Source organism: Pongo pygmaeus, chromosome 1, assembly GCF_028885625.2.
Source record: "Pongo pygmaeus isolate AG05252 chromosome 1, NHGRI_mPonPyg2-v2.0_pri, whole genome shotgun sequence".
Classification (NCBI taxonomy): domain Eukaryota; kingdom Metazoa; phylum Chordata; class Mammalia; order Primates; family Hominidae; genus Pongo; species Pongo pygmaeus.
The window spans coordinates 174437753-174462847 of NC_072373.2; the positions used below are offsets into that span (position 1 = coordinate 174437753).

Below are 25095 nucleotides of genomic sequence, written 5' to 3' on the forward strand. Positions count from 1 at the left end.
CATTGTTTATTGAATTAACTAATTAATTTATGATGCTCTCCCCTTTTCTTATCACTCTCAAATTCAGTCTGTTCCCCACTTCCCAGAGGTAACTAACAGTAAGTGAAGAAAGTAAGTTGAAGAATACATTATATGCAAGAAATCTATAATGTAAAAGAAAAAATAAGTAAGTGCCAAAATAAAGTTATGGAAGAACACACACCAAACTAAGATGCTGTTATTCCACCTGGAACTTATTATTTTGTGAAGTGTGAGGGGGAATATATTTTTTCCCCAAGTGACTTGCCAGTTGTGCTATTATTATGAAAAACTCTCCATCAATTCCCCACTGATCTGTTATGCCACTTCTAGCATATATCACATCTGTCTCTACTCAGCTCAGTTTCCTTGACTGTCTATATCTGCAAAGCACAATTTTAAAATTATAGCTGTATAGCAAAGTTGCCTATCTATTAGAGTTAGTCATCTCTTATTACACTTTTTCAAAATGTCCCTGGCTATTTTCATGAGTTTATTCTCTCAGATATCTTTTGGAATTAAGTTGTTGGGTTAAAGGATTAGAATTTTAATTGGGATTTCATTAAATTTACAGATTAATTTGTGGAGCATTCACATACCTACAATACTAAGTCTTTCCATCTTGGAACGTGGTATTTCCTCCCAGTAATTCATCTATTTTATGGCCCAGAGTATAGTCATTCTGTCATCCTTAGGTTTAGTACATTTCCTATTAATTTTTAAAGTAAATTATTACTGGAATATAGAACAGCTATTCATTTTTATGTATTAATTTTTATCATAAGCCAATGTACTGAGTCTTATTATTAGATTTTTGTTGTTGTTGTTTTCATCATTGTTGTTGTTCCTGTTGTTGCTGTTGTGACTTTTTGGTTTTCCAGATAGACACTCATCATCTCAAAATAACAGTAATTTTGTCGCCCCTTTGATTAGCCTGGTTTCCTCAGAATTCAGAAATTGAGGTAGTGGTTTATATACCAGTAATTGAGTAGGGAGTACAATCCCATTTAGTAGCTTTTGCACACTGGAGGGCAACGCAGAGAAAGAATCAAAAGACGTGTCGCTGAGGAGGTCACAGCTAGAGGTGACCACTTGTCTTATTCCCGCAGGACTGACTGAGAAGCAAATGTAATACATCCCTGGATTACCTATGATTAGGAGAGCAAAGGAGAAGAATTTCTCCACTTTCTTGCATCTACCGTTTGTCAAAGTTTCATTCCAAGAAGTGTTCACTTTGCCTCACCTCTGGGTTTGCATGTGTGGGCACTGAGTGCAGTCCCAGCACTTTCCATGCCTCAGAAGTAAGAGAGAGGCTCCAGGGAAGGAGAGGCACATGGTGCAGGTCTGAGGTGAGGCTGTGTTGGACTGGATCAGCAATAAGTCAGTCTGAGAGTACATAGAACTGTGCTTACTGGAATAAGAGAGAGATGAAGCACAGGGGATGTGAAGTGGTGTATAAGAGATGGCTGATACAGTCCACCACTTGTACCCAAGATCCTCTAATGCCTTCCATGATATCCAGCTGCTATAGTGCAATATGGAGGTGAAAATAATGCCTTTACTTCATCTCTGAGAGAAGGGAGATACAAACCCAATCTTTTATAGAGTCACATTCAAAAAGGTAGCCAGCCAAAATCCATGCAAGGTTTTATAAGAGGGTTAATGAAACAAGGTCTAGTCCCTGTTTGTATTAGTCAGGGTTCTCTTAGAGGGACAGAACTAATAGGCTACCTATATATGTAAAGGGGAGTTTATTAAGTATTAACTTACATCATCACAAGGTTCCACAATAGGCTGTCTGCAAGCTGAGGAGCAAGGAGAACCAGTCCGAGTCCCAAAACTGAAGAACTTGGAGTCCGATGTTCGAGAGCAGGAAGCATCCAGCACTGGACAGAGATGTAAGCTGGGAGGCTAGGCCTGTCTCTCTTTTTCACTTTTTTCTGCCTGCTTTACATTCTCTGGAAGCTGATTAGATTGTGCCCACCAGATTAAGGGTGGATCTACCTTCCCCAGCCCACTGATTCAAATGTTAATCTCTTTTGGCAACACCCACACAGACAAACCCAGGATTAATACTTTGTATCCCTCAATCCAATCAAGTTGACAGTCAGTATTAACCATCACACTGTTGTTACAGCTACACCGATGATCTCTCACTTTCTGCCCAGTAGAGTCTCTGACTTCCCTTTTGGGATGCCTGCAGAAACACCCTCAGTCATTCTGATGTTATTTTATATGAGTACCATATATGTATTTATACTGAAAATGCCTTTCTTATAGGCAACCATAGAGTCAGGTCTTGCTTTTTGAATCTAGTTTGAAAATGATCCCCCTTTTAATTATAGTATTTAGGCCATTTAAATTTAATGTAATTATTGATACAGTGGGCATAAATGGTCATTTTGCTGTTTATTTTATATTTGTTTCTATTTCTTATTTCCTTTTATCTTCTTTGCTGCCTCCTTTTGGATTATTTTTTAGCATTTTACTATTCATCACTATTGGCTCAATAGTTGTATTTTTTTTTTGCTGTACATTGTTTAGTGGTTGCTTTAGGATTTATGATTTTCTATTTTAACCTACAACCGCCTTCAAATTATATTATGTGACTTCGTGTACTGTATAAGAATCTTACAATAGTATACTTCAATTTCCCCTTCTTATACTTCATCCTGGTATTGCCATGCATTTTACCTCTACCTATATTCTAAATTTTACAAATTAATATTATTTTTGTTTTACAAATTGATTTAAGGAGGAAAAAGTCTACATTTAAGATTTCTAAGGGTCATTCCTTTTGTAGATCTGAATATCTACCTGGCCACATTTTTCTTCTTCCAAAAGAATTTTCTTTAACTTATAGTGCAGATATTCTACATACAAATTTTACACTGCTTTGTTGGTATAAGTTTTTAAAAGAATAACTTTTTTTGAATAATATTTTCTTTGTTCTGTCCTAATGCTCTTTTTATGTTTCTTTCGCTTTTATGTATTTCATTTTGGGCAATTTCTACCATTATATCTTCAAGTTAATTTTTCTTTTTCAGGAGTCAATCTGTTTATTTTCTATTTTAGTTTCATTGTATTTTTATTTCTAGAAATTCCACTTGCATCTTATTTTTATATCTTGCATTTTTTCATCTTATTCTGTTTATGTTTTCACTTTCTTCTTGAAAAGATGAAACATTTTAACATATTTTTGGTCTGATAGTTTTATTATTTCTGTCATTTAAGGTCTGTTTCTATTAATTTTTTTCCAGATTATGGTCTATAATATACTGTTAATTTTGTATTGAATGTCAGTGTATTAGTCAGCATTCTCTAGAGGGACAGAACTAATAGGATAGAGGTATATATAAAGGGGAGTTTATTGTGGAGAATTAACTCACACAATCACATGATGAAGTCCCACAATAGGCCATCTGCAAGCCAAGGAGCAAAAAAGCCAGTCCAAGTCCCAAAACCTCAAAATTAGGGAAGCCGACAGTGCAGCCTTTACTCTGTGGCCAAAGGCCCGAGAGCCCTGGCAAACCACTGGTGTAAGTCCAAGAGTCCAAAAGCTGAAGTACTTGGAGTCTGATATTCAAGGGCAGCACAGCAGAAAGATGAAGGCTGGAAGACTTAACAAGTCTGTTTATTCCACTTTCTTTTACCTGTTTTATTCCAGCTATGCTGGCAGCTGATTAGATGTTGCCCACCCAAAACAAGGGTGGATCTGTCTGTCTTAGTCCACTGACTCAAATGTTAATCTCCTGTAGCAACACCCTCACAGACCCAACCAAGGACAATAATTTGCATCCTTCAATGCAATCGAATTGACACTCAATATTAACCATCATAGCCAGACATTGTGATTTTACATTGTTGGGTGCTGAGTTTTGTAGTATTCCTTTACATAGTATTGGATGTTGTTCTGGCATGCAGTACTTTGGAATCAATTGAATCCTTTTGATGTTTGCTTTTAAGCTTTGTTAAGGCATGTCAAGAGTAGCTGTAAGTCTAGAACTAGTTTAACCACACTACTATGGTGATTGTCTTCTGGGAATTTGACCTGATGCTCTATTACAATGTCTTTCCACTTGGGTTGGTTGTCACACAAACCACTTCAGCCCTCTGAAAGCTCTGGAAATTTTTTGGTTTACTAATTTCCAATGGTTCTTTCTGGATTTGGGTTGTTTCCTTTCATGTATGCATAAATTAGTACTTAGCCAAACATCTGGAGGACCTCTCTAGAGATCTCTGGAGCATGCTCATGGTCACTCTCTCTACCTGTGTGTGTGTGTGTGTGTGTGTGTGTGTGTGTGTGTATGTATCTCCCTCCACTCTTGTACTGTATCTATCAAGATTTAGTCACCTTTTACGTCCCCAGATATGATCTACTTGATCAAGTAGATATGATCTACTTGAGTTTTCCCTACATGCTTTGCAACTCTAGACTGTAAGTTGGGCAATCATAGAACTCACCTTCTTTGATTTCCTTCTCTTAATCTTTTGCTGCTTGTTGTTCAATGTCTAAAACTCACTTTTTAATATATTTTTCTGGAATTAAAATTTTTTAATAGAGGATAGTAAATATGTTCCCTGTTCTTCCCTTATGTCTTGGAAAAGAAAGTCATTTACACATAAATTATACTTCAGAAAACTTTTTTTAAAAAAGGAAAATGATTTTTGTAAATTAATCAGACTCTAAGTGTTTGGTAGTGACAGATACTTTTTGAGAATTCTTATTTCCTTTAATGATGCGTTGAATTTTTCAGTTTCACTCCAGAACTTGGGTATGTTAAAATAAAAACTATAAGTAGACACTTGTGGTTTATATTTTTATTTGACTAATTGTCAAGGGGAGAAAGAGCTTTGGGGTAAATCTGATGAGTTCAGTTTTGGATTTATGCTTGAAGTCCTGTTTAATGCCAGATGGCAATGGTCAACAATCAATTGGACCTATGGTTTCTGGCATTCAGAAGAGTCTGAACTGCAGATAGAGATTTAAGAATCATACTTGGAGAGTGGTAGCTGAAGCCCATCAGGATGGAGTAAATATGGATAGCTGGTAAAGAAGAATCAGAGGAGAAGCAGGTGCAGGACTGGAATCCTAGCAGAAAGGCAGAGAAAAAAAGAACTTACAAAGGAGTATAATCTATAAATATGTTGTTAGAACTAAATTCAATGTTGGCTTTCCCAAAGAAATTAACATCTAGATGAATAAAGAGTACTGTAATCTCATTTACTATTATTAATAACCCTGTGTGGTAGGCTGTTTCATAAGCACTTATTGTCATTTTTTATTCTCTCTTCCCTCTCTTTCTCTTCTCTCCAGTAGGAGGCAGTTATTCAGCCCTTGGATTCTGAGGATGAGATGCCTACATGAGTGGAATATTGCCTGAGATTATGACTAAGGGCCGTTCTGAATCTTGTTGATCATGAAAATTTGATAAAACACAGATTTTACAATAAAATAACAGTAAAAACCAATCAGAAAACTATGTAAGGTGCTCTGCCACATACACTATTAAGGTCAAAATAGAAGCTCAATATTTTTTCTATGACTGCTATAAATAAATTCCTGGAAAATATTGTAAACTGGTATCGGGCTCCTCACTTATATAACTCGTTTCTGTTTAATTTCTCTCCATCTGAGGTTGAATAACTCTGAGGTTAGAATTGTATTGCTCTTTATGTGGTAAGACAGTTTAGTGTTTGAAATTATGCTTCCACTCAGGGTTTTGGCAGCTAGTGGGTTCTTCCCTTCTGTAAATAATTTAATGAATCTACAAAAAGGAATTAGATTGGTCTTTGATTTGATCACATTTCTTCCCAATAGATATCATTTTATATAAAGACATTAACCCACAAACAAAGAAGAATTCAGTCTTCTTTGGAAGACTATAATTGGAAGATTTAGAATTATATGGGTAGAGTAAATTCCTTCTTAAAAATATATTCATTATTGGCAGCAAAAGGAGATAGTCATTTATGGAATGGAAGAGATGGTGAGTTAACATTTGTCAATTTGCCCAGGTGTTTAAAGTATGATTTTCATTCCTTGCCACTCAGTGAAATAAGACATATTATTCTCATTTTCTACATAAGAAAATGCCTCCAGGGAGTTAATAACTTGCTCAAGGCCATCAAGTCAGTCCATTGTGATTTGTCTACTCTGGTTCATAAGTCTCACTTTCTATATGTCCTGCTGCCTTCAGAGTGCAGGAAGGCAATTTCTGCTGTATTCTGAGATGTCAGAGAGTTTGTATCATTCCAAAAGACTCAGGAATGGAGAGTGGTACAGAAAATAATTTCTACCACCATACCTAATAGATATTTTGTTTGTTTGTTAGTACTGAAGTATGTAAGTACATAGAAGAAAGTAACCTATTTTATTATATGCACAAGAAACATGTACTTAGAAAATAACACAGGATTTTAACTCAAGGCACCTGGGTTCCAGTTCTAGATCTGACACTCACTAGCTGTGTGTCCGTGAACAAGCTACTTAATTGTCTTAAGGCTCGGTTTTCTTATTGGGAGAAATGGGGTAATACTGCCCACTTCATATTGCTTTTGTAGAAATCTGAATGTGCATCTGGCTTTAGCAATGTTCCAGAAGATTCAAAGAAGCACCTGTTGCCAGTAATTTTTATGTTTGGAGTCCAGAAACAGTTCACGAAAGGACTACCTTAAGGGAATGTCAGATCATAGCTCCTTTGAGTAATATGAAACTCTGTTGCTGATCTAATGGGTCACAGTAAGGAAATGGAGGCAGGATCCAAAGGTGATATGACAGATAAAAGTGACAGCCAGTAGAGAGGAGATACACAAAGGGTAATGAGGAGTGAAGTCTGGTAGAGTTTGCTGAAAGTAAAGTGGCTTGCAGCAGTTCTCACATTTATAGGAAGCCATGTGCTGGGCAAATGAATATATGAGAGTCAGTATGGAGTGGGAAGGATGAGAAGACATTTTAAATGCAAAAGTGTGTAGCATACTTCCTCACTTAAATAGTCTATAAAATAAATATTAGTACTTTTCCCACATCCTTTATTGGAAGTTTAGTCCTAGAGAGATAAAGGGTACAGATGAAGGGAGCTATGGATGTCAACAGGAAGAGTTTCACCCTTACATTGGCAACAACCTGGAGCACTACTGTATTGAGGATGGAGCCATAACATCTGAGTGGTGCTTTGGAAAGATTGGCCTTGCCCTGGTGTGAAAGATGAGATGGAGGGATTACAAGCTGAAAGATCAGTTAGGAAGCTGATGCAATAGCCTAGGTTTATGATATGAATCTGAGCTGGGGTGCCACTAGCAGAATAGAGCAGAAAGAAGGAATTTGGAAAACACAATGGAGAAAGACTAAGATTCTAAGATAAAAATTCGTTAGGGAGGAAAAAAAAGAGGTGGAAATGATTTTTAAATACTTAATCAGTGACTGGAAAAGTGGAGGAAACATGAACTGAGATAGAACTCACCGTAGTGGGGTTAGGTTTCAGGGCCAGCATTGAGACTGAGGGATTGGGATTCTGAAAAGTGTTGTAGTAAAAGAGGAATTGGAAATTTAGTTGTGGACCTCAGCAAGTTAATAAAGAAGATGAGATGAATCAATATCGTATAATTAAAAAATGCAGTCAGAATAGAGTAAGAAGGAGATTTCTGCTTTGAACTGCTACATGTTGAGCTAGATAATACTCGAGGACTTCTATGTGCAATATAAAGGAAGAGAGAGATGCAAAAAAAAATCACTGCATTTTCTGTGTACTATGTACACAGATATTGTTCTTTGCACTTCACATGCAAAACAAAATTTTACTCCCAGAACAATCTATGAAGTGGGTATTATAGGTATCTCTATTTTATAGAAGAGAAACTTGAGGCACAGAGGTGGTGATAAAGTTTCCTAAAGTGATATATCTAGTAAATTTGAGTCTGGGTTTCAAACCAGGAAACCTGACTCCAAAGCCTCTTATCTTAATTGTCATATGATTGTTTTCCCTATGGTACATCTATATATAATGGGGAAAATGAACACTAGTGATAATTAATATATGCATGAAAGTGTTTTATAAATAATAAACATCATATATTTAAACCGCTATTCTCCCTATTTTACAGAGGAGGGTGTTGAAGATCAGAAAGGATAAATATCTTTCTGTAGGGTAAATGGTTAGTAAATAGTTGATTTAAGACTCTTTCAGCTGGCTCCAGCCACTCGGAAAGCCATTGTTTTTCCTACTAACCAGTGCTGTTCATCTGTAAAGCCAGTTTGAGTGTGTGAGTATAATCTCATTGAGGAAAGCATTTATTCAACCAACATATGAATGCCCACCAGGCTCTGACTTAGACACTGGGAACAGTGACATAAGTGATCATTCTTTGGGGCTATCAATGCTCACAGGCTAGTGTGGGAGACAGACATATTAGAAAACAACCACAACAAAATAAGGATAATTCCATATATTGAATACTCTGAGAAGGGAGGACTTTGTAGTTTGCATTTTATTCAATTCACTATATACATATTGAGTGCCATTATGTTTTGAGCACTGGGCTGAGAGTTAAGGAAATAGAGAAAAATAACACAGAATTCCTGTCTTCAAGTTGGCCACCCAAAAGTGGCAGCATTGCTGAGATTTGTTTACTTGAATTTAAATAAATGTCTAGCTATTCCACTCTGAGATGTCTAAGTCCTATTTTGCTGCCAGGTTAAATTGAGAAATCTAATCTTTGCTTTTCTTGTGGCTATTACACCATGTTTCCTTTCCCCTACATGTGCCTAGAGACCCAAGTATCAGGTAAAGTCTTTAAGTTCAAATAAGTAGTGATGGATAAAGGTGATATACTGAAGAAATGACTAAACTGAATGTGGGTAAGAAAATGATACTTCAAAAGTGGTTTCATCTTATATGAGCATTGAGCTTTGGCCAGTTTTTACACCTCAGCACCTTGACTGTATTGTATTTCTAGAAGGTAGAGAATATTAAACATTGTTAATGATTGATTGCATCTCAGCTTTCAAGCGTTACATCAAACGGACTTTTAAAAGGAGGAATTTTATTCTTTTAAAGCATATTGACAGAACTTTTTGATTATTAAAAACTAATGCCCTGGATTTACTACATTTAATCCAAATTTGATCTGAGAGTGAAATTCCTTTTTGGCAGCGTCATCAGTAATTTACTGCATTGTGGGCTTTCCTTTCTGGGGCAAAAAATATTGGCTAGGGGAGTTCTGGCTAACACATTGTAAAATAAAGCTGGCAAATGGATTATATGGGACTTTGCCAATTCTATACCCATCTGAAGATTCCCAAGTGAACCAATACAGCTTTCCTTTACAGCTGCCCTCTGAGAACTGGTAAGCACCTCTGAGCACTCAAAAAGACCTAGGGCTGTGGAAATATACACCTGGAATGGATATTAATAGTCATCCAGCTTACCCATTCTCCTAAAGCAGGAATTATTTTATTTGAAAACACCCCGATAGAGGTTCATCCAGATTCAACTGAACTTAGTGTATTGAAAGGCTACATTTTTGTTATTGGTTAGCTCTAAATGCTAAACATCTGATAAAGGTCTCTCAGACACTTCTACCCATAAACTCTAGTTACTTCATCTGAGATCGCAATGGACTTATCTACCCCTTCTTTAGCATATAGCCCTGCAGATACTTGGAAGAGTTTACTCTTATCCTTACCCAAGTCTTCTCATTTTTCTGGAAAACATAACCAGGTCTTTCAACTATACTGATTGCTCTTTTCTGGACTTTCTGTTTTATCAGAATCCTTTAAAAACTGTGAGGCCCAAACAAATATCCAAGTGTTCAGTGAATTTCAATATACTGCCTATCTGTTGGGCATCCAGTTATGATCAATATGATTCATCTCATGTGCCACCTCTCCCGCCTTCAGTTAATTACCAGTATCTGCCTGGAATGCTATATTAAGGAAGATTCTAACGTTATCTCTCAGCTCCAATGTGATCTGGGTTCTGATATTATCTCTGCGCTCTGCAGTGTGCCATGGGCACATGAGGTGGGTGCATGAAGTGGAAATAGTTTTGCCCTATTGATACCTTAGGTTTAATGACTGTCTGAATGACCATGTCTCCAACTTCTCACATTCCAAATTTCAGATTTTCCTGAATACCAAATCTAAGAAGGCTTGCCACTTGTGTTTTCTACATTTCCTTTAAGCTTACAGTATCCTATTTACTCTCTGAAAACTGCACTGTACTACATAGTTCTCTGTAGCCCTGCTATTTATATATTGGTAGACAGCAGTGGTGAAGCTTTGAAATATTCTGGCATATAGAAAAATCATAGATTTGTCATAAGATGGCTTGTTGAAATAGTTTTTTAAAATCAATGGGCATCTCTGAAGGTTATAATACTAACAATGATGATAATAATAATAATGATGATAAAATGAGTGGAATTTCACTGTCTTGTAGTTTTTGAATAACTCTCAGATATACTATTTTCTTTGACCCTGATGGCATCCTTGACATTATTATTCCCATTTTAAGCTAAGAAGCCTATCTCAGAACATTTAAATAACATTTCCAAGAACACCTAATGAGTATGTCACATGGAATCCAGGGTTTGTTTTTTTTTTTTACTATGAAATCAGAAACATTTCCCAGGCAGGATGGGCTTTGGAAACGTTTGTTCTTATCTTTGCCAGCTAGGCTGCCCTGCTGGTTTAGCAGTAGCTGCCTTTCTCCATCTATGGCTACAGCTCCTTCCAGGTGCACCCTTTTCCATGGCTACACCGCTCATCCTGTTCCAGGTATTGCCCATTCGGTACTAGAGGCAGTAATGGCTTCCCCCATTGCTAGTCCCTTAGTCTTTCTCCATCCCATGTTGGTTCCCCTATCCCTGACCTTAACTGTAAATGGGCCTTTGATTAGACCCTTTTCAATTATCCCTTTGCGTGTGCCTGCCTGGGTGCTTACTGATACCACTGACCTCAGAGCAGACAACATCTCTGCTTCCTTTCTCTGGTTTACAAGGCAAGCTTGGGCCTCAGTGACATTCAGACTGGATATTAAACAGAGGCTGCCTCATGCTTTGATGGGAACAGTTGCCAAGGCACAACTCAATTCTTTTAGCTGGGACTAGTCCTTTAGCAGAAATACTTTCCAAAATTCAGGACCATATTGAAGTTCTAGGGAATTCTCTACAGTTAGGATTATCAGAATTGATTTTCTCTTTTGATACTCTGCCAAGTTTGATTTATTGAATCTATTTATATTTGCGTTAAAATAGCATGTCTTTCTTTCCTTATGTTCTTGGTAAAATAAAAGTTTCAATTATATTGTCTGTCATCTAAAGGGTTGTGTGTGTGTGTGTGTGTGTGTGTGTGTGTGTGTATTTCCCAACAAATATATGTGGGACTACATCTTCAAAAATAAAGCTAATGGAGAGAATACAGAAAAGTCTATTTTTGAAATGATCTACCTAAATCATTTAACTGTTCAATGAATCCTAATAGCAGAAATGGAAAGTAGCTCATTAATTCCTGAGCCTTCTAAACATACAGGTCATGATGGCTGAAATGTACTATTATATTTCCTATTTCTCTAATACAAAAGTAGTGGCTTTTCTCTCTTAAGTTATTAACATATTACAACGTATCATCCAAACTTACGTATAGAAAACATGTATCACTCAAGGTACCTTAAGGATCTTTTAACAGGGAATTCAGGCTTTCTGAAGTGTTCTAAGGGCTTAAAATGTGGAAAATAGCTGAGTCTTCAAAAAATGTCCCAGAATATCACAAGAATGATTCCAGCCACCACCCCCCTCCACACACACACACACACACACACACACACACACACACATACACACACACAGCTTCTGTTTCTGCCACAGTCCAAAAGGTGGAAAATTAGGAGACAGCCACTGGAACTCTTAAGAATATCCCTCAGTGGCTACAGCCAAGGATCAATAAGCCTGATTAGGAGGCATCTGCTGCTGTCGTCACAAATGCTCTCAACCTTCACAGATTTGGTAACTGGGCAGTGAACACTGAATCCACTCAGTGCTGTGACTTTTGACATATAAGCCTGCAGTCCAGTTGCTGGAATGCCACTGCAGAAAAATTGTCCAAGTCTCAAACAGGACAATAACCTCCACCTTATTCCCATCTTAAAAATCTCAATGTGAGTGCATCTAATTGAAAAATACTAATTGGTCTCCTGAGCCCCAGCTGCAAAAGAGCCTGGAAAAAAATGTCTTTTAACTTTATAGCTTTTTGACGTGCAGGAAGGACTGATACACTAAAAGGAGGTGGGACTGAATGTAGAATATTAAGCAACACTATGCACCCCAGTTTTTCATATTTATCACGTTTGTTCTTCCCAATAACTCCCAGTTTTGTATGGCCTGTTTGAAGAACCTGGACTAATACATAACCAAAGCAAACAAATACAGTAAGTGTGATTATTTAAGTATATATTTTTTCAATGTAAATATAAGTATTTATCTCTACCCCAGTAGTAGTGCTGGAAAACTGAGTACTAGACCTGATTCTAGTATTTATTAACTGTGTTACCTTGGTAAAATTACATAGCCAGTCTTAGCCTCAGTTTTCTCCTCTCATAAATAGTTAAATGGACAATACTAAACTGGAAGTTAATGGGAAGACCAGCGTGATAAATATGTAAGTCACCTATCGCTATGGTTCTCAAACTCTGTGGTAAGGTGTTCTGGGCACCACAAGTGATAGGGACACCTCAAGATATCCCACATTTTAAAGGAAAACACAGTGACGATTGACATTTGCAAAGTATTAGCTTGTGATAGTTTCCATTAGGTGAGTCTCAATATTAGATAATGCTTCATTCTATTTGATGATGTTACATCTTTGTGAAAATGGGTTTTTGGCAGCTACTGTGATGCCAAGCTTGTATTGTATAAAATTCAGTGTGAGGGTGGCAGTGATGAAGGTGATTCCAAGGAATGAGAAAATGTACAACGGCAAATGGGCCCACACACCGCGTTAGTAAGTGTTATTGGTTGACTTGGGCCTCCCCACCTTCAAAGTCATATGTTGAAATCGTAACCCTAGTACCTCAAAATGTGACTATATTTGAAGATAAGGTCATTAAGGAGGTGGTTAAATTAAAATGAGGCCATTAGGTGGGCCCTAATCTAATCCGACTGGTGTCCTTATAAGAAGAGAAAATTTGAACACACAGAGAGACCCCAGGGATGCTCACGCACAGAGGAAAGACCATGTGGAAACACAGTGAGAAGGCGGCCATCTGCAAGCCAAAGAAAGAGGCCTCAGAAGAAATCAAAGCTGTCAACACCTTCATCTTGTACTTCTAGCCTCCATAACTGTGAGAAAACAATTTTTTGCTGTTTAAGCCACCCAGTCTGGGATATTTTATTAACATCAAAACGAGTGATGGCTAATTTTATGAGTCAACTTGACTGGGCCATTGAGTGCACAGATATTTGACTAAATATTGTCTGAGTTTGCCTGTGAGGGTGTTTCTGAATGAGACTGACATTTGAATTGGCGGACTGAGGAAAGCAGATCGCCCTTCTTAATGTGGGTGGGCCTTGTGCAATCTGTTGAAAGCCTGAAGAGAATAAAATGATGGGTAAAAACAATTTATTCTCTCTCCCTAACTGTTCCCTAACTGTTTGAGCTGGCACCTTGATCTTCTCCTGCCTTTGGACTCAAAACTTGGATTAGAACTTACATCACTGGCTCTCCTAGTTCATGGACTTGGACAGGAATGACACTATCCTCTCTTCCGGGTCTGCGGCTTGCTGATTGCAGATCTTAAGTCTTGTCAGCCTCCAAAATGTGCAAGCCAATTTTTATTTTATATACATAGTCTCCTTGGAGAACCCTGGCTAATGCAAAGCCATAGCAAACAAATACGGTAAGTGTGGTTATTTCAGAATATATTTTTTCATATATAATATATAGATAATATAATATAATGCTTATTATAACAAGTTGTTTTGTACTAACTACTTAATAAACAGAATTATTAGGTATTTCTTTAAGCCTAGGCATGCCATGAAGGAATTACTGAGACACTAAGTACCATGAACTTGAGGAAGTTTAGGAATTTCAGAGCTATGATAAAACATAACAGGTGCCAATAATGGCTGTCATGATGAAGAATGGGAAAACTGTTTTCCTATTCTAAAATGGTGTTACTTATAGTATGAGGAAATGATTGAGAAGTCTAAGGAAATGGTGTAGATGAATTTCCCCAGAAGAATCAAAAGGCACTCTCAGTTAAAGTACCCATGGCAGAATTATAGAGAGTAGTGTCAATTAGCAGAAGCCTGTGGAGGAAGGCAACGTGACTGAGGCCAAGGCACCAAGAAGGGATAAAAGCAGGAGCTGCCTACACTAAAACTCTGTCCCAATCCTCAGGAAAGAATTAACTGGATTTCTCGGATACTCCACCTGTTGTTTGTATTTTTACACTTTTAGAGCCCATATTTATTACTCAAGCCGAGGCAATTACAAAAGAGAAAAAAATAATAGTTACAAGAAGGAATATAAGAGACAAGCTTATTACCTTGTGGCAGGGTAACTTCCAAATCTGCTACAGTGGATGACGGGCACCCCTGCCGGGCTCAGGTGGAACGCAGCACTGAAACAGGTGCTGCGAGCCATCTGCCTTCACCACATCCACCTGTGGATCAGCTACATCCACACCATACCCTCCTTTATCCAGAGCATCCTGTGGCCTGACGGTCCTAGGGCCTATAGCCAGTGGTGCACACCTACTACCCCTAGCTGTGCTGCCACCCCAAGCACTCCTGGGGCTCCCTGTGTGGCCAGCTCCTCTTCTCAGAGTTGATATACCCCTGGAGTCAAAGAGGGCCAAGGTCCTGGTCAGCTCTCCACTCTGCCAGGGTGGCATTAACTGCTGGGGCAGCACACTGCTCCCACAGTGGCAGGCTGGGCACTGCAGTGTGTGTTCCTTTATGTGTGTGAGCAGGCCCTGCTCTTTGTCTTCTTTGTCCCCAGTTCTCCAGGGATTTCACAGGTGCTGCCTGAGCCCTGCCTGTCACACTCGTCCTTCTGGTTCCCAGGTGGCGGGGAGAGTGATCAGGAGGTACGAGCTACCAGCCAGGTCAGCAGGCCTGCTCTCTGTCACTAGCACTGGTTGCCTTGGGACCTGCCTCCTGAAGTTGTGATCACCACACTGTTAAGCTGCTATCCCTAAACCACTAGGTCTGCCCAAGAGCCTCATCCATCCTCCCTCCCAGCAGAGCTGGGGTTGTCTCTTCCAGATTCTGGGAGAGAGAGGTTTGCAGAGCCTTGGCCTTTGCCCACAATACCCATTTCCAGTGGGGTGTGCTTCCAGGCCTCCTTGGCTGCTTTCCAGCGCCCGACCCTGTCAGGCTTCAGTGGAGGTTCTACCCAGGATGCACTCTGCATTCCTTGAGACTCTGACCCCAAGTATCCTCTTCTTTGGGAGTTTTTCTGCAGGATACACTCCTGGGTCCCTGATGCCTTCCAGCTGTCTCAACAGAGCAATTGCCAGTGGATCTTGGGGAAAGAAGCAGCCACTGACCCCAAGCCAAGACCAAACCATCTGGCCCAGCGAGCCAGAGCCCTCCAGGAGGCCAGCACCAGTGACCCTCATGCCCTGCATTGCACTGAGTTTACTCCTTGATGGACCCTGGAGAGATGACTGCAGAAGAAGCTGCTGACAGGTCATGGGGTGTCCCTTTGCTTGAAGTCAGCCCATATGGGGTGACCAGGGCTGCTCTGTTAGCAGCCTGCCCACCCTCTGTCCTTGTGGGAACAGGGCCCTTGGCCAAGTCGTCCATCTGCCCTAGCTAGCTCTAGAGGAAATAGGCCACTCCCCAGGTGCAAGAGACAAGCCCTCCTAGGCAGGTGTGAGCAGCTCTGGGGAGGTGGTCCTAGCATTTAGCCTGGGTCTGTTTGCCAGAGTCCCTAGAATCTGGGTGTGGGTGTGAGCGGAAGTGAGTGTGGGATGTGCCTGTGTGAGCACCATGATCCCCAGGAGCAGGGAAGCCTGAAGATGCCCAATGGTGTCCCATGCAGTTTGTCATTTTTGAGTTGGACATCTTTGAGATGTGCTGGAGACAGAAGGAGGCTGTGCTCACTGTCCATCTCTCAGGGGCACTTGCACTGTCTACTCCTGCCCACCAGCTCCTTTGCTGCAGGCCACAGGGACGCTTTGCACCCAGTTGGGAGAGCAGGCACTGATGGGGCCTAGGAGAGTCCCCACTAGCCCAACATCCTGCAGGAATGGATCCTGAATTCACCTTTTTATTTTTGCTGTGAATATAAAGCTTCCAAGATGTTAAAGAATAAGAATTTTTAAGAAAACAAAGCCTCCATATCATTACCTATAGCATGAAATTAATAATTTGGCTTCTCTAGGAAATGAAGCTGCACAATTCAGAGTCCAAGATCCAAATGGGGCCTTTGCCACTGAGTCAGAAATCCTGCTGGGGATGTCTCAGTGCCTTCAAAGAGGAAATGATGCTCCTTGACCCCAGCCATAACAAGCAGGGTGAAAGGAGATGGGACAGGACCTTGGCAGTTTCATGTCACTGTTAGAAAATGCTGTTAAGTAACCTCATATCTTAAACTTCTAAATATATTCTGTCCAAGTGTATGTTGCAGGTAGAAAGAACTCTATTATGCATAGTGAAAAAAGTCTGAGATACAGGATACCATATACCAAACAAAGGGGGACTTGCCTTTAGGAAAGTCCTTAATGTGGACCAACACAGAGAGGCTGGACACATGTGGCATATGTTAATCTTGAAGGCATCATTAATATTTACTAATTGCTTACACTTATTGAGAGCTTTTTACGTACCAGGTACTAATTTAGAGAATTTGCACAAATCAGCTCATTTAAAAATCACAGTGAATTTAGGCCAGATGCAGTGGCTCAAGTTTGTAATCCCCGTATTTGGGGAGGCCAAGGTGGAAGGATCACTTGAGGCTGGAGTTTGAGACCAGCCTGAGCAACATAGTGAGATCCTTATCTCTACAAAAAAATTGAAAATAAGCAGGACATGGTGGTGCATGCCTGTAGTCCCAGCTACTTGGGAGGCTGAGGTGAGAAGATTGCTTGAGCACAGGAGTTCAAGGCTGCAGTTAGCTGTGATAGCACCACTGCAGTCTAGCCTTCTAGCCTGGGTGCAAGAGCTAGATCCTGTCTCCAAACAAACCAACCAACAAATCACAGTGAATTTACGAGTTTGGCACTATTAGTATCATTGTTTTCAGATGAGAAAAGCTTACATGTAGAAGGGCTAGTAACTTCTTCAAAGTTACAGAGCTAGTAAGAGGTGGAGGAGCCAGGATACAAATGCAAGCGATCTGATTCCAGTACCCTGTGATGTGTCTATTACACTTTACTGTATACATGCAAGTCAGCTTAGATGAGCCCCTTGAAACTCTTCTCCCCACTTCCACTAGACCTGATGATTACACACAAAAGGGCTCCAAACTGATGATTCTCCACTGCTATGGTCTGAATGTTTGTATTACCCCAAAATTCATATGTTGAAACTTAATCCCCAAGATGATGGTATTAAGTCAGGACTTTCAGAGGTGATTAGGTCATGAGGGTGACACCCTCATGAATGGGATTAGTGCCCTTATAAAATAGGCCCCAGACAGTTGCCCTTTCCCTTCCACTCTAAGGACACAGTGAAAGTGCTAATGATGAACCAGAGCATGAGCCCTCCACAGACACTGACTCCGCCAGTACCTTCATCTTGGAGTTCCCAGTGTTCAGAACTGGGAGCAATACATTTCTGATGTTTATAAGCCACCAAATCTAAGGTATTTTGTTATAGCAGCCCAAATGAACAGGACAACCTCTCTCCTCCAGCCATTCCTTGTACCTTGTCCTATATTTCTATAAACTCACCAAACTCTTTATTTACCAACTCATTCTTAGGTTGATATTCTGTCTTTGGACCAGACATGTGGTCTGGATTTATTGACTTTGACCTTCAGTCTTTCAACAATGATTCCTTCCTGGCTGCACTCCCTTGAGATATCTTGAGTGATGAATATCCAGGCTCAATTCAGCTCCTGGAATTGTCCTAGCTGTTTTTTTCTCTCTTATGAATTTATTTATTCAATGAGTCTTTATTGATAAAATGAGCCATATGTTGTGCTAGGCATTAGTGTTATGATACGGTTTGGCTCTGTGTCCCCACCCACATCTCATCTTGAATTGTACTCCCATAATTCCCATGTGTTGTGGGAGGGACCTGGTGGGAGATAATTTGAATCATGGGTGTGGTTTCCCCCATAATGTTCTCATGGTAGTGAATAAGTGTCACGAGATCTGATGGTTTTATCAGAAGATGCTTTTGCATCTTTCTCATTTTTCTCTTGCCACCATGTAAGAAGTGCCTTTCACTTCTCGCCATGATTCTGAGGCCTCCCTAGCCATATGGGACTGTAAAGTAAGTCCAGTTAAACCTCTTTTTCTTCCCAGTCTCAGGTATGTCTTTATCAGCAGCGTGAAAATGGACTAATACAGTAAATTGGTACCAGGATTAGGGTGTTGCTGAAAAGATGTTTGAAAATGTGAAAGTGACTTTGAAACTTGGTAACACACAGAGGTTGGAAGAGTTTGGAGGGCTCAGAAGAAGACAGGAAAATGTGGGAAAGTTTGGAACCTCCTAGAGACTTGTTGAATGGCTTTGACAAAAATGCTGATAGTGATATGAACAATAAGGTCCAGGCTGACATGGTCTTAGATGGACATGAAGAACTTGTTGGGAACTGGAGCAAATGTGATTCTTGTTATGTTTTAGCAAAGAGATTGGTGGCATTTTTGCCCCTGCCCTAGAGATTTGTGGAACTTTGAATTCGAGAGAGCTGATTTAGGATATCTGGCAGAAGAAATTTCTAAGCAGCAAAGCATTCAAAACATGACCTGGGTGCTGTTAAAAGCATTCCATTTTAAAAGGGAAACAGAGCATAAAAGTTCAGAAAATTTGCAGCCTGACGATGCAGTAGAAAAGAAAAACCCATTTTTTGAGGAGAAATTCAAGCTGGCTGTGGAAATTTGCATATGTAACAAGCAGCCAAATGTTAATCCTCCAGACAATGGGGAAAATGTCTCCGGAGCATGTCATAGGTCTTCATGGCAGCCCCTCCCATCACAGACCCAGAAGCTTAGGAGGAAAAAATGGTTCTGTGGGCCTGACCCAGGGTCCCCATGCTCTGTGCAGCCTAGGGACTTGGTGCCCTGCATCCCAGCTGCTCCAGCCATTGCTAAAAGGGACCAATGTACAGCTCAGCCCATAGTTTCAAAGGGTGCAAACCCCAAACTTAGGCAGCTTCCATGTGATGTTGAGCCTCTGGGTGCACAGAAGTCAAGAATTGACGTTTGGGAACCTCCACCTAGATTTCAGAAGATGTATGGAAATGCCTGGATGCCCAGGCAAAGGTTTCTCACAGGGGTGGGGCCCTCACCTCTGCTAGGGCAGTTTGGAAGGGAAATATGGGGTTGAAGCCCCACACTGAGTCCCTACTGGGCCACTGCCTGGTGGAGCTGTGAGAAGAGGGCCTCCGTCCTCCAGACCCCAGAATGGTAGATCCAGTGATAGCTTGTACTATGCACCTGGAACAGCTGCAGACACTCAACACCAGCCTGTGGAAGAAGCCAGGAGGGGGGTTATTCCCTGCAAAGCTACAGGGGCAGAGCTGCCCAAGACTATGGGAACCTACCTCTTGCATCAGCATGACCTGGATGTGAGACACAGAGTCAAAGGAGATCATTTTGGAGCTTTAAAATTTGACTGCCCCACTGGATTTCAGACTTGCATGGGCCCTGTAACCCCTTTGTTTTGGACAATTTCTCCTGTTTGGAATGGCTATATTTACCCAATACCTATACCCCCATTGCATCTAGAAAGTAACTAGCTTGCTTTTGATTTTACAGGCTCATAGGCAGAAGGAACTTGCCTTGTCTCAGATGAGACTTTGGACTATGGACTTTTGGGTTAATGCTGAAATGAGTTAAACTTTGGGGAACTGTTAGGAAGGAATGATTGGTTTTGAAATGTGAGGACATGAGATTTGGAGGGGCTAGGAGTGGAATGATATGGTTTGGCTCTGCGTCCCTACCCAAGTCTCCTCTTGAATTGTATTCCCATAATTCCCATGTGTTGTGGGAGGGACCCAGTGGGAGATAATTTGAATCACGGGGGCAGTTTCCCCCATACTGTTTTCATGATAGTGAATAAGTCTCACAAGGTCTGATGGTTTTATCAGGGGTTCCCGGTTTTGCATCTTTTTCATTTTCTCTTGCCGCCGCCATGTAAGAAGTGTTTTTTCCCTCCCACTATGATTCTAAGGCCTCTCCAGTCATGTGGAACTGTAAGTCCAATTAAACCTCTTTTTCTTCCCAGTCTCGGGTATGTCTTTTCCAGCAGCATGAAAACAGACTAATACAAGTTATAATAGTGAACAAGACATAGTCCCAACCCTCAAGAGTTTACAGTCTAGTGGAGAAGTCAGTCAAATAATCTATATAGAGAAATATGTTAAGGCAGGGCTAGAGGTACATAGTGAAGGAACTTAGCCCAGTCTTAGAGATTAGAGAAGGCTTTTTTTTTTTTTTCTCACATGAAATAATATCTAAGCTGGAATGAAAAACAGGAATTATCCAGGATAAATGAGAGTAGTTATTATAGTTCGAGTTTGGGGCAGGGGTGTATGTGTATCTGGTGGGAGATAGGTGGAGAAGGTAAGAAAGATAAGCTATCTTAAGGAATTTGCACTTTATCCTGAAAGTATTGGGAAGCAATGGAGAGTTTAAACTATGTGGTTAAACTTGTGTGTTTGGAACATCATCTTTTCTATAGTGTAGAGAGTCATAATCAGGGCTTATGACAATTGCCGGAGACAAATAAGGAAATCATTACAGCAATGTGGGCAAAAGACAAACTTAGGAATTGGAAAAAGAAATGTACCTGATTTTCCCAGATAATTTAATGCCCCAGAGATGACAAAATATCATTCTTCTTTGGATTCTTTCTTTATCTTAATATTCCTGTTGGTGCCACTAGTAATTCCATGGACTTTTTGGAATCAGCAAGAATATTCTTCTGGGGCCCTTCTCAGCTACTTAGCCTTACATGGTAACTCCTCATTTTTCAATAGATTTTCATTTTCCCCTTTCACAGCTCCTCTCACCTCACCAGTTATTATTTGACCTTTCATCTTCTGAAGGCTGACTAGCATGCAACAGCTTCCTTGGATTTTTTTAGCTGACAGATGTGATCTAAAATTATCTGCCATTGCCTTAAAATAAAGGGATCAGAACACCAAAACTTCTCTGCTCTTTAAAGAAAGGATGATAAAATAAGTGTTGGGGTGGTGGTAATGGGAAGACCATACCTACTCCTGGTTTCCATCTGTGCACACTCAAAGCACTTACCGATGAGAAATCCCAGAGGCTTTGGAATTTTTCATCTAAGAATATTTTTAAATTTGAGATTCCATGTGGTCCAAGTTGCACATGGCCAGAATTTCTGCAAGAAAGGATTGGAACCTTCTATTTCTCAGTGTTATTGCTCATAAAGGAAGGACAGTGATTATTTTATAACTTTTTGAGATAGTAGAAACAAGACTGGACTTGTCAGAAAGCTGAGTTTGGAACTCAGTAGATGTGTGAGGTAATAATCCACATACCATAGGGGATTTCATAAAGTAAATCAGAAAGCATGAAGCCATTTTGGCCCCTGTGCATAGCTCTTGATTGAAATTACCCTCGTCAAGGTTACCAACAATGGCCATGATGTGAAATCCAATGACATTTTCATGTTTTTGTCTTCTTAAGCCTTTCAGCAGTGTTTAACGCAGCTGCTCATCCCCCCTTTCTAAAAACATTCTCCCCTCTTAGCTTCTACATTTGGCTGCTTTTCCACCTGGATTTCTTCTCAGGCTCTTCTGCCAGTTTTTCTTCTTTTATCTGGTGGAAACGTTGGTGATCTTAGTTGCAGGCTTAGTTGTCTAACTCATTTCTCCATACCCCCCTCAAAGTGCTCTCACTTGACATTTCCATTGGTATCTTTCGCAGACATCTCAAACTTAACATGCATATGCCAGATACTTATTGGTTGATTATCAATCCAGAATTTGCTCTCTTGTGGTCTCATGGATGGAGGACTGGAAGCCTGTAAATGACAGGCCCCAGACTCCCAGGCCTGCTGACTACCCATCAGGTTCTGCCAATAAAACATACTACAGGGAGATGAGAAAGGACAAGAAATTAAGAACAGTTCAGCAGTTGGCAGTACCTCTGGCAATGGCAACCCTGATATTTTCTGCTCAGTGGCAGTTGTGACCATTCCAGAAATTTCCATGATAGCACTTTGAGCAGCCGCAGCAATTGAGGGAACAATGGGGTTGCAGCATTTGGTGGTTCCAGTGCTATCAGCGGATACGTGCAGCTCACGAACTCTAGCCCATTGGTGGCAGGACATTAGTGTTGCTGGAATACCCCATTCCCCTTTTGCTTTCCCCTCATTTCAACACTGTTACGAGAGCCAACATATCCATCAGGCACAGTACCTTGGGCCCATGATTTAGAGGCCAAAGAAATGTTTTCATTTTTATTTTTTTATCAGAAGAAAAAAATAAATGTATGACAATGATGCTAGCTTAGATTATATTTGTCATTACACCAATATAGTTATAAAACATTTTAAAATATTAATGGAGGAAGAGGCCCAAGAAAACAAAAGTGCAAAGAGCTATGAAAGCTATAATGCGCCCCTGACCTTTGCGGCCATTTTCCTGCAACAGATGCTTCTTTGGAAGAAATATCTAGTAGTTTCTGTATTCTTTTCCTTTTAACTTGACACTAGCTAATTCTATGACCCCAGTGGTACTTTTGATTTCTGCCCCTCGAACCCCAGTTAGTCCCCACCCTTCTCCATCTTAGGGAATAGCACCACCATCACAGACAGAGGAGGCGATGAACCAGAAGTGATGTCTCCCTGTCAGCCCTCACATTTAAAGCATCACCAAATTCTGCCCATTCAACAGAAACAAAATATCTCAAATCTGCCCACTGCTACCACCTAGTCCAGGTCATCATTGGGACTTCCTTTTTGGCCTTAAAATAAAAGAAGTCCCCGTTAGCATACCCTACAAGGCCCTGTGTTGTCCAAATCCTGCTTACTTCCTCAATCTCTTTTTGTGACATTTCACTCCTTGTTTACTATGCCCCAGCATGGTGGACAAATTGCATTAATGGCCCCAATTCTGTTCATGCCTTCTATTCTGACATCCTTAGCTAATGTTTTCCTGCAATTGATAGTAACAGGAGGCAGCCAGATGCCTAGGAAGATAGGGTCGGGTCTCCAGTGAAATCCTACCTCCAAGCCGAAGAGAGTTTAAAGCCTGAAAGCCAAGCTACAAGTTAAATCCTCGGACTGGATTGAGAACTTGTCTTCCTGTTTGGCATGCTTTCCTCTGATTGATCTCCACCCTTCACCTATTTTACATATACCTATCCTTTCCTAATTGGTTTTCTACACTGTCATGCCCAACTTTGAGTAGTGTCTTTTGCTTTAACCTTTTTTGCATACTCACAAACAAATCAGCATGCATTCCGTGTCCTGTGCCTATAAAGATCCCAGACTCGGTAGGTAGAAAGTGAGATGGCCTGACCTTAGGGAAGAGACAACCTGACTTTGGGGAAGAGGACCTGACCTTCCCATCCCATCCCCAGCTCTCCTCTCTGCTGACAGCCATTTTCATTGCTCAATAAAATTATCTGCCTTCACCATACTTCAACCATCCATGTGACTTCATTCTTCTTGGATGCTAGACAAGAGCTCGGGACCCACTGAGTGTGGGTACCTAGAAAGGTTGTCACACTGGCCCTTTGCCTTCAGTGGCAGAGGGCAGCCACCCCATGCAATGAGGCAAGGAGCCAACTGAGCTGCTAACAGGCCACTGTCAATGGATGGTGAAACTAAAGAAGCACTGTAACGCCCCCTCTGGGGCTTCAAGGTCACAGGCACCCTCACCTGGGGGCTGCCGCATTCACCTTGAGGTGGCACACCTGCTTTGGATGCAGGCCCCGCATGGAGCTTGCTCCATGGAGTGGCCAGCCAGGTTCTGCACTTGCTCACTCATGTGCTCCCTCCAGCAAGGGGTTGAGCACAGTGGGCTGAGTAGATGGCACCCCTTCTGAGAGTCCAGTAAAGGGGCTGAGAAAAATCCTGCAACACAGTGACTCTAGGCTCATGTCCTCATGTCTTGCTGCAGATACTATCTCATAGATAACTTGACTGAAATTGCCTCCACTCCTCCAGCATTCCTATTATACCCTTGGAGATGTTGAACCTTGTTTCAGACATTAGCTCTAGCGTTTCATAACTCTGTGACCTCTCAGCCTCTGAGATCTTTTTTCCTCATATGTAAAATGAGAATAAATGTTATCTTATAAGAGCATTGTGAGAATTTAGTGGAATAAAATGCATAATGCTGATCCATGGTAGGTCCTCAATAATGGTATTTTTCCTGATCAAAATGTTACCAGCAATATTTTAAAATTAACTTTTGTTTTTTATTTAGGAGTCTACCTACTTACCAAGCATAGTAAATAAAACAAAAACAACATTAAGGAATAAAAACATCTTTTTCACTCTACTTTAGCAAGTGCTTTATAATTATACTGGAAACTGAGAATCTTGGGGTGCACCACTTCCAAATGCTTTGGTATTAAATATAGGTCTATGCCTACATATGTAGTATACTGGGGACTCATGAGACAAATAACATTGAATTCCTCACGTGAGTGTGTTTTATGAGTGTTTTCCTGAGGATCACAGTAGAGGCATTTATGGCTGCAGAAAAGGAGACTTTTCTAGAGTCATTTCATGGGGCAAGAGACACCAAAATGGTTATAAAACAGAAAAGCACCTCTGCATAGCACGTCTTTTGGAAAGCTGTTCTGCTAAGAACTTGGCATCACTACCCCTTTTTCCCTGGGTCATCTTCATTTGCTTTGTTCCCGAAGGAGCTGTGAGATGTAAAAAACAGGTGAGGTTTGATTGTAACTGCTT

At 40.5% G+C, this 25095-nt stretch overlaps 2 long non-coding RNA genes across 2 annotated transcripts in view; one reads left to right on the forward strand and one right to left on the reverse strand.

The window, feature by feature from the left end:
- Positions 1 to 4824: 4824 nt before the first annotated feature.
- On the reverse strand, positions 4825 to 9868 carry LOC129035470 (uncharacterized). The gene is made up of 2 exons (XR_008502198.1): positions 9703 to 9868; positions 4825 to 5110 (listed from the first exon to the last, which is right to left on the reverse strand). It is a non-coding gene; the product is annotated as an uncharacterized LOC129035470 (long non-coding RNA).
- Positions 9869 to 9991: 123 nt separating this feature from the next.
- Positions 9992 to 25095, forward strand: part of LOC129035473 (uncharacterized) — a 34369-nt gene continuing 19265 nt past the window's right edge. Inside the window, exon 1 of the long non-coding RNA XR_008502199.1 lies at positions 9992 to 10039. This is a non-coding gene — a long non-coding RNA (uncharacterized LOC129035473). The remainder of the gene's footprint in view (positions 10040 to 25095) is intronic.